At 38.6% G+C, this 9,722-nt stretch overlaps 1 long non-coding RNA gene across 1 annotated transcript in view; it reads left to right on the top strand.

Annotated features, from left to right (window-relative positions):
* LOC126384695 (uncharacterized) overlaps positions 1-7,110 on the top strand; it is a 7,452-nt gene extending 342 nt beyond the window's left edge. Inside the window, exons 2-3 of the long non-coding RNA XR_007569332.1 lie at positions 3,477-3,596; positions 3,713-7,110. This is a non-coding gene — a long non-coding RNA (uncharacterized LOC126384695). The remainder of the gene's footprint in view (positions 1-3,476; positions 3,597-3,712) is intronic.
* Positions 7,111-9,722: the final 2,612 nt, after the last annotated feature.

Here is a 9,722-nt window from a genome sequence, read left to right as displayed (position 1 = left end):
TGTGCACCCGCCTAGAGACGCACATTACTAACTTGTTTAACAGCGAAATACTGCGCCGTTGACTTTAGACCAGGTTTTTGTTGGTCACTGGCGCATTTGCTTTTTACGCCATCTAACTAGCAACGTGCCATGACTGCGCCTGACCACTCCTCATTTTTAGACCAACACACCCAGAGAAGCGCAAGTTCATTTGCTAGTTAGCCGACGAGGGCGCAGGGCGTGAAAATGACAACTGCGCCTGCATCTAAATAGCAATGACACTTGCGACATGGATTATGCACCCTCCGCCGTGCGCTTTAGACCATCTAAATAGGGCCCAGTGTCCTTACCGGATGCAATGCGAGCAAGCATCAGCGACTAAATCAGTTTGATTGCATTGTTTTCTATTGGGCTGTCCTAACTGCCCACGAGTGACGCAACACCGTGCCCTGCAGTGCAGAGTTTTGAGCGGAACTTTTGTTGGACACCACATTTCTATTTTTATTCTGTCACTCGCGCTGGAAGTGCCGCAATGGACGAGAAATGGCTGATTCATGATGTTGAAATGAGCTACCTACAGGGTACCTCCTTATTTCACTACAGAAGCCTGAATAAGTTAGCATCTGGCTGGAGGAAAACCGCCAGGAAGATGAATGTTTCTGGTATTGTGTAAGGCGCTAGCAAGCTAGCTTGTTTTACAAAGTGGACATGGTGGTATGATATAGTATTAAAGGGTTAGGATTAGTAGTATTGTGAGTATAAATAATAAGGAAGGATGTACTTACCCATCTTTTCAGTGGTTACTCTGAGACCACAGCTTTGGTTTGTTTACATGACATGACTGAGCTCCTTATTTAACGGATCCAGTGTGGACAGAGAGCGTTTGATGTAATACGATGCAGCACAAAAATCTGATGCTTCCATCCAGTTAGGACACAGTGCAATGCTAGCTGATAGCTAAGTTAGCATGGTGCATTTACTGCTATGCTTAACTGTGATAATACTAATACTAATGCAATTTTTCACTGGTGAAAAACAGTGTTAAAACCATTAAAACAAAATATACTTACCGGAAAAACTGCTATCTGACTCCTCAGAATGTTTTAGTACGACCAATCACTGAGCAAGACTTTTTTTAGCCGACCAAAATGTTACAGTGAAACATTCATTCAGTGAAAACACTGAAATAGTACCAGCTACACCTTTAGTGAATCTGGGGTTACGCCATCGGTATATTAACTAACATTGTTGCCATGGTAGTGACTTGTCAACAAACAGCATCCACCTGTCACTCAAAGTGGCTACGCTGTTAATTATGCATACATTTAAGCCTTAAAAAACATTTAAGCAAGAGAGTTATATAAAAATTCAACCCCTGTACAGTTTCCATGAATGTTGAAATTAGCTTTAGAGACCACAACTGGTATTGTACCAGGTTGCAAACATGTTTATTTCTGCTGTAAAGTTGGCATTATGGGAATTCAGCCTCAAGTGGCCATTCAAGGAGCTGCAGTTTTTGGCACTTCTGCCTTTGCTTAATTTTTCAGCCCTGAGAGGTTGTGGCTTGGTGAAGACCACATCTGTGCAGTCTTATCCTTGCATACTATAAATATGATACTGATTCTGTCTTTGTTCCAAACGATAAATTACATCTATGGAGAGATGTGTTGGTGAACTGTGGACAGAACCAGGCTAGCTTTTCCACTCTTTATGCTGAGCTAAGCTACCACAGCCTGACCCCAGCTCTGTACTTAACACACAGACTGACATCCATCTTCTCTTCTCACTCACAGAAAGCAACAAAACATATTTTCCAAAATGCTCAATTCCTTAAACATGTATGCTTGTACTAATACTTAATTGGAATGGTATCAAAGGGGTTCAAAGCGATTTAATACGAAGCTATTCTAAATTCTTAAAAAAAAGTTTTATGAGGGAACAAAAGACTACTGCAAGGGAACCCAGAGGATCTAAAAAATGCTCCCACTGCAGCTCTTCATCTTTCAGATGTAAATGTCAGTATCTTGAAACAAGACATAATAAGATAGATTGCCACACTTGAGGCACCAAAGACTAATTTCATTATTCATCCATTCAGTCATTTAGAGGACATAATACATCTTAAAATAACATTTTATTTTTGAAAAGGGTTGTATTTGTATTGTATTTGAACTAGGGACATTTTAAGACTTAATTATTGACCGACTGGTTAATATTTTTTTTTGCAGTGTACCGCCATATAAGAGCAACATCCTTGTAGTGCATAAAGCATTTCTAAAACAAATTTAGTTTCACAGGATGAATAGAGAGAGGTTTGTCAGTGCATCAAGGCCTTGTTGAATCCTGGGCCGTAGCTATATAATAGAGAGAAACAGGAGAGAACTGCTTAACGTGCTGCTTAAGGCCAGTCCGGTCCTAATCAGCCTCCCAACTGTTTCTCCCAGCATGCACAGGGAGCCTGAGCAGGCTCCTGACCACAACAAGGCAATCAGCATCACACATTATGTGTTGCATGCTGTGGGGGAGACCCCGGGCATCAAAGCATTTGATAACAAATTCAAGGTTTTTAATGTCTTCCAGAACCTTTCAGTTTTTTTATTGTGGTTTCTAATGGAGGAATGTTTCTCTCTTCAGCTCCCAGCTCTGTTTTGTTATGCCACTGTGCTGTATTGAAGCGAATGACAAGGTTCTCTGCTGAATCCGTGCAGTTCAGACCACCTCACTTCCCGCTTTGCAAACACAACTCGTTTCATTTTTAATGATCTCCTCAAGTGCATATATTCAGGTCTTCCTTTGCTTAAAGACCCCCCTTACGCATGTGCACGCACATGCACGCACACACATGCACACGCACCTCGATTTATTCTCACAAACTTGACGGCATCTTGAAAGCGCTGCTTATAATTTCTGAGGTGAATGCACCTCCATCTTTCTTCATTTGAGAGGCCCCTCATCCCCTCCCCGCCCTTGAGTTTCTCCAATGTCAGCGCTCACTTCAAAAGCCTCAGAATGAGTTCTGAGGACTCCATTGAGATTTCCCATTGCAAACAATTATTCTGTCCATGGTTCTTTGACAGAGATTTCTTTAGATTTATATTACTAGGCCATGAATCAAATATCTCTCTGTCTCAGTGGTGCCTCGTGCTTCACAGTGGTTATGCTATTGACCAAAACCTTGAGCTGAATGTAGATTATTCTCTGCGGAGGGATCTAGGAACTGATTTAATTCAAAACAGCTCAGTCAGGAGTGAGATTTGGAGAGCAGATTTAGGGGAAAGTAGAGTTTAGATGTAGGCGTCTTCACATTCAGAGTTTTTTGGGTTGTTGAAGTTCAACTTGTAACTCAGTCCTCCTCCCACCTTTCCCCTTGCTCCCTGAAATCCAACAGCCTCTCTGGCCTGTGTACCTGGGATATCCACCTGGGCTGGGGGGGGGGGTCTTTCATGATGTACGGCTGTATCATCCAAAATAGATAAGAAAGCTTCTCTTTGCCACAGGAAGACGTTGTGAAGTCTCCCCAGCAGTGGTCCCAGCAAAGGCCCCACACAGGCTGCCGATGAGAACAAGAGCTGGTGCTTTAAAAGAAGCTTCACTACAACACGGCACACCTCCCTCAGGTAACCACCCACACTGAGGAGACTCACAGACACAGCCATGTCCTGGAGGAAAAATGAATCTGAGTAAACATGGCTGAATAAATAAATGCATCAACTGTCTTTATTCTGAATTTCAGATTATTGCTGGAGGACTCTCGGGTGAAGTTTGAAACCAAACCCACCTGAGATATGTTGCATTACAGGCAACTGTTGGTATACGGGCAAGCAAAGCTTATAAATCCAAACACATCTTACTGCTGTTTGTTTCTGTATTAAGTAAATCTTATACCAGCATTATATCATATTGTTATGATCATACTTGTTTTTACTGCTGAACATTTGTCAAAGGATGCAGTATTGTTTTAAATATCTGAGGTGTGTTTTATACCCTCCAGCCAATGCTTTTCTTTTTAGCACACAATGAAAATCAACTTGCAGAGATTTTAAACTTGCTTGACTTCAGTGATCCATCACAGTGAACATCATATCTGCTTTTATTGTCGTCAAAAACACATCATTTTTATCATGTGGTGATATAGTTCTAAGGGTAGATTGATTTGGAAAATGTGCATCATGTTACCACGCAGTCATAACAACGTTCTGACAGCAGGCAGTCGTGATGTCTGCTGTGAATGATTACCGAACTCAAGCAAGTTTCTTTGCAAGTTAATTTTTACAGTCCATTTAAATGAAGTGAAACCAGCCTGGAAGGTAAATCAATCTGAAAAGTTATGTGAGAAATGGATGTTTTTTGAGATTTGTAATAATTGGACTAAAGCATCCAGAAACACTGCTCCTTAAAGGAGGATTTTTTTTAAGTGGGGTTGTACAGGGTACTTATCCATTGTTGGTGTGTTACATACAGTAAATGTTAGTCAGCACGCCCCTAGTTTGGAGAAGCAGGCTGGAGTGCCGACATGTGACTTAAGCAATGTACTGCTGTGGATGGGGTCAGCAACAAAACGTATTTTAGCCACCTAAAAAAGTTTAAGTGTGCGCTATATTAAGAGTAATTTCAGCACTTTACCTTTCCTTTAGATAATCTGTTACGACGGGGGAGCCGTTGACGGCTTCAGTTCCCATTTATGTTGTCGTCAAAGCCACCCGACTCCAAACAATAATTTTAGCTTCCTGAACACAGGAGCTGCTGGTCTATTGCTGCTTCAGTCAGTTAGTTAGTTTGTGTTATTGTGTGACTTTAATGAATCTTGAACTGAACACCAGAGTCACACAATAACACAAGTACACTAACTGATGGAGGCAGTGGTTCCTGTGTTCAACAATATTAAGTTTTTCTGATTGGAGTCTGGCTTTGAAGAGAGTGATATAATGGCTTCATTTTCCAGTTGGAAATCACTGTCTGACATTAAGGTAAATCAGTGAAAATACTGTCAATACAGTGTGCACTTTAACTGATATTGGTTAGTTTCCATGTTGGGCTCCAGCCTGTTTGTCCAGTTGGGAGCACGCCGACTAGTGTGTGCTGGTGTTATGTGCAATACATGAATGGCTGATGTGCAATACTGTTATGTTAAGTATGTGGGGTTTTTGTTTGTTTGTTTGTTTGTGTTTATGGTGTATACTTTTCATTTTCTCTGGACTATAATTGTAAGGCAGCAACACTTGTGCAGCTCCTGAGTCTAAGACGAATTTCCCTACAGAGACAATAAAGTATACTGTATCGTATCAGTCGTGCCGTATTGAAGCATATTGTACCCTACCCTACCATACTGTCTATGGATCAGTACCCCATACAACCCCACCTCAAAAAAGCTCAACTATCCCTTTAAGTAGAAAACCTGAGCTCAAACACATTTCTTATCATCATCGATTAATGAATTAATTTATGATTAAGTATGATTTGTCTCTTACAAAAAAAACAGAACATGTGAAATTCATGTTTTCATGTGTTGAAATTTTACACATCAGAAAGTCTTGTAGATATTGATGAAAAATTGGACTGCAAAAGAACCAATAAGTCCTTCAATTTATTGTGTGTACACTCAGGTCTGTACTATTAACGGATAAAAGTCATTTTAGGATGGATTTAACATAATGTAATGAAATGAAATGAAAACGAGATATTACTCTTAAAATATGGTAAAAACTGCATGTGCTTATGAGAATTAATTACAGGACAAATACTGTTTTACACATTATAAAATGTGTTTTTTTTTCCCCCCCATGAAATCAGATATCAGACTGACCATTTGCACTACATCTTTAGACATTAGATTTTACCCTTAGTGGATTTTTTTTTTTTTTTTTTACTTTTTAAAAAATCTGAATGGCAGCCACCTTTGTCACCCATATGAAGATCTGTCACTGGGTTCTTTGCAAACAAGAGTTCATGTGTCAAATGTAATTGTATTTTAACAAAATGTCATGAAATGTAGTATTTCACATAGAAAAATGAATTCATTGCACCACAGATGTTGTTTTACACGTCATGAACTGTGTTTCTAATTGAATACTTTCCTATGAAATGCAACAAATATCAAGCAAAACTTATTTTACATGATATAGGTACATGTGATTTTCAGATTTCATGTATAAACAACATCATATCTAAAGGGTTATTTTTTTTTACATGAAATCTGAATATTACATTTAGGCCTACCTATAACGTAGTGTGGTGTTTGCAGTGCCGGACCTCGCACATTCAGCACGCTGGGCAAGCTTCAATCTTTGTCTTATTCTCCTTTTGTTGTTGTTGTTGTTTGTACTGTTTGCACATACACGCCATTACAACATACCCATCAATGCAAAATAAATATATAAAATAAAAATTAATCAAAGGGGAAAATAAAATTACAAATAAAAATTATATAGGTTCAGGCATAATTAGACTCATAACAGGTCTCCATTGTTTATCGAATGTGACTTTCTACAAGTGTAAATAATGAGTGATCTTTTCCATACAGTACAATTCCTGTAATTTTTGTAACCAGATTGCAGTAGAAGGGGGTCTGGATCCAGTTTTACACATTATGAACTGTGTTTCACTGTTTTATAAACAGCCTCACATGTAGCTGTTGTTTTCAGTTTTGAAATCTAAAAATCACATGTACTTAAAACATGATATTATGATATAACAAGACATGATATTATTACATTTACAATGTTATTGTACTGTACTGTAACTAATTACTTTCAAATGAAGGTAACCAGTAATATGTAACATATTATATTTTGAGAGTAACTTGCCCAACACTGGGTATGGTGTATGTGAAATACTTGCGGTTACTATTTTAAGTGTCTATAGTGTTTATCGACTTTTACTTTGTTTTCATTCATTTTTAATATATCGGATGCTCCTGTATCATACACCAGTCTGGTTTTAATGTCACTGTACAACACTTCAGTTTCCCTGTGTTATTGTATCTTATAATATACCACATGTACTATTCTGAGGGTTTTTCACATGTGAATACATGCAATACATTTACATATTAAAAACATGTTTATATGTCTAAAGAAACCTAATTAATCGATAAGTAAGAAGATGAATATTTCCAATAACTTTTCTTTAAGAGATCACACAGAGTATATTACAGCTACTTAAATTTGAGGATGTGTTGTTTTTTTCTGTTTCACATCTTGTTGTTGAATCCAATGTTGAATCTACCTATCAGACTAAATGAGCAATTTGACAAATATGGCATCAGACATTGGGAACAGCTGATTTGCATCTATTATCTTTTTCCTTTTTACATTTTATGCACTAAACGTCATCAAAGAAATGTAGACAGACAGAGTTAGTGTGTGTACAGTGGATATCAGCTGCTAGTAAACTGTGTCATTTTTCCAGAGTGCACAGCTGTGTCTCAGAGCCGGGTTGAATCAATGCTGATCAACTTCTATAATGAACGTGGGCTGTGAAAACCCTGTGCCAGTGTTTGTGGAGACAGGTGAGCCTGGACTGTTTTGATCTTTCAAACATGTATTCCATCTCTTCTCTCACCACAAGGGAGCCTCCATCCAAGGTCAGCGCTCAAAGGCAGGGTGCACCATGGGAAATGAGCCTGAGCGAGTGTGTGCCAGCCTCCCGCTTTTGTGGGATCAGCACGGCATCAGAAGGATCGGACTGACACTAGTGAAGTCTCCCGGTATCACCTATCACTACCTGTTTCTGCCACAGAGGAAACCAAAGGCCTGCTCTAATTGTATCATTAATATCATTGCAGTCTGAGGGCCAATTATTCTCTCTTTGAGTTTCACCTGCCCCAACCTTGAATCAGGCTCTGCTAGGATATGTGAGCACAGACTGGCTGTGTTAGTGATAGAGGAGCTTTCCAGTCATCTGTGATCAAAGCTGTATGGATGCTGGCCTGAAGACGCAGCCAAGTTCAACACACAACATGCCTCAAATGGCTTCTAATAAGGAAACAATGCAGTGTGGTGTACAGTATCTAATGATGTACATGCACATGCTGACCTCTATCTGCAATCGGATGCTCACATGCACCATGACTTCATTATATCAAATTGGTTTGCTAAAACTCCCAAACTTAGTTTAATTTTTAAGCTCCTGAGACCCTGCATCCTCATCTTCAGACATTATATAAGTTATGGTCCTGTACAGTTCAACTTAATTCACCTAAAACACCTATCCAAGGCAAACCTAAAGTAAAATGAAAGCTGTTCTTGTTCCATTTTTAGTACATGGACATGCATGGCCTTATTTGAAAGGTAGCACTGCAATTTTTCCTGCATAGTTGACTGCCCACTTGATCCCGAATGAGTTAGCGATTTAGAACATGCATACAAATATAAATGTTTAAACTTTTGTCAATATGGAGATGCTACACATCGTTTGTTTAATTAATTTCGTTTTACTGAATTCATGAGCACCAGAGAAGACTGTAACTCATTCAGATTTACCGGCATGATGAAATAAAGTGGTGACTTCCTTCTTCTGAAGCTGTCATTAAGTCAGAATATGTGTCCATTCCTCGATTACCCAGTATGTTATTCATATTCCTTTAGTCTGTAAGGGTCCACCAATCAAGAGAATCAAAAGTGTTTTTCTAAAAGTAATCCAAGTTATGAATATTGCTTTAACAGGATAATGTGGTGTTGTGTTGGAATGCCAGGTACCGTGAAACAAGTGTCTACTTGTAAGTGTGTACAGTTGTGTATAAGGAACTAAAGGCCTGTTCCATATGGATGCCTGTCCCAAATATAAGACTGCTGAGTTTAGTGATTTAAGCAAAAAATAGACCCGGCTACTAAAAGAAGCTTTACACTCAGTAAAATAACATGACATGGTAATAGCAAAACGCAAGAGAACTGACATAAAAAAAAATAAAAACATGCCTAAATAAATGAGAAAAACTAGAAAATGAAGCACAGAATAGTAAGATCTGTTAATAAAATATGGTAGATAAAACAGAAACCTTAAGTACAAACAAAAGCCTCAAAAAAACGTGGGGTTTTATGGAGCTAAATTTGTGTCTTTATTACATGCGAGAAAATAAATGATATGAGAGAGAAAAAACAATATTTGAGAGAAAAAGTTTTCACACTGATAGCAAAAAATAATATTTGAGACTAAAAAAAGTTTTGAGAGAAAGTATTTTGTCATAGAATATAAAAAAAAATAATTTGAGATTTAAAAAATGATTTCCGAGAAAAAAAAACTCTCTCAAAAACCTTATTTTTTGCTATCAGTGTGAAAACATTTTCTCTCTCTCAAAAAAATGTTTCTCTCAAAACATTTTTCTTCTCTCTCTCAAAACCTAAGTCTTTGCTCTCCTGTCAGGATTTTGCTTTCGCTGTGAAAATAATGTCATGGGCGGGGCCACGTGCCTATTGGCCAGTCTCAATCGAATTGACAGCTAGGTGAGGATCGTCTTGGGAGTCGAATTCAACTGAATCATTCATCCACCATGGTGGATTCACCGGCATAGATGCGCTGCATTATTTGGGAGCAGATATGCATACATTAACGTTATGCAGGTGTGGCCAAATGGAGAGGAGAGGGAAATGAACCGATTGAGAAAATCACACAGCTGGTCTGCGACTACTTTCTCAAGGATCTTTGACATAAAGGGAAGATTAGATATTGGTCTATAGTTGGCTAACACCTCTGGATCCAGGGTGGGCTTTTTTAGGACAGGTTTAATTACAGCTACCTTAAAAGAC

Source organism: Epinephelus moara, chromosome 23, assembly GCF_006386435.1.
Source record: "Epinephelus moara isolate mb chromosome 23, YSFRI_EMoa_1.0, whole genome shotgun sequence".
Classification (NCBI taxonomy): domain Eukaryota; kingdom Metazoa; phylum Chordata; class Actinopteri; order Perciformes; family Serranidae; genus Epinephelus; species Epinephelus moara.
The sequence above is the reverse complement of the archived record's forward strand: the minus strand, read 5'-3'. Positions and strand labels throughout refer to the sequence as shown.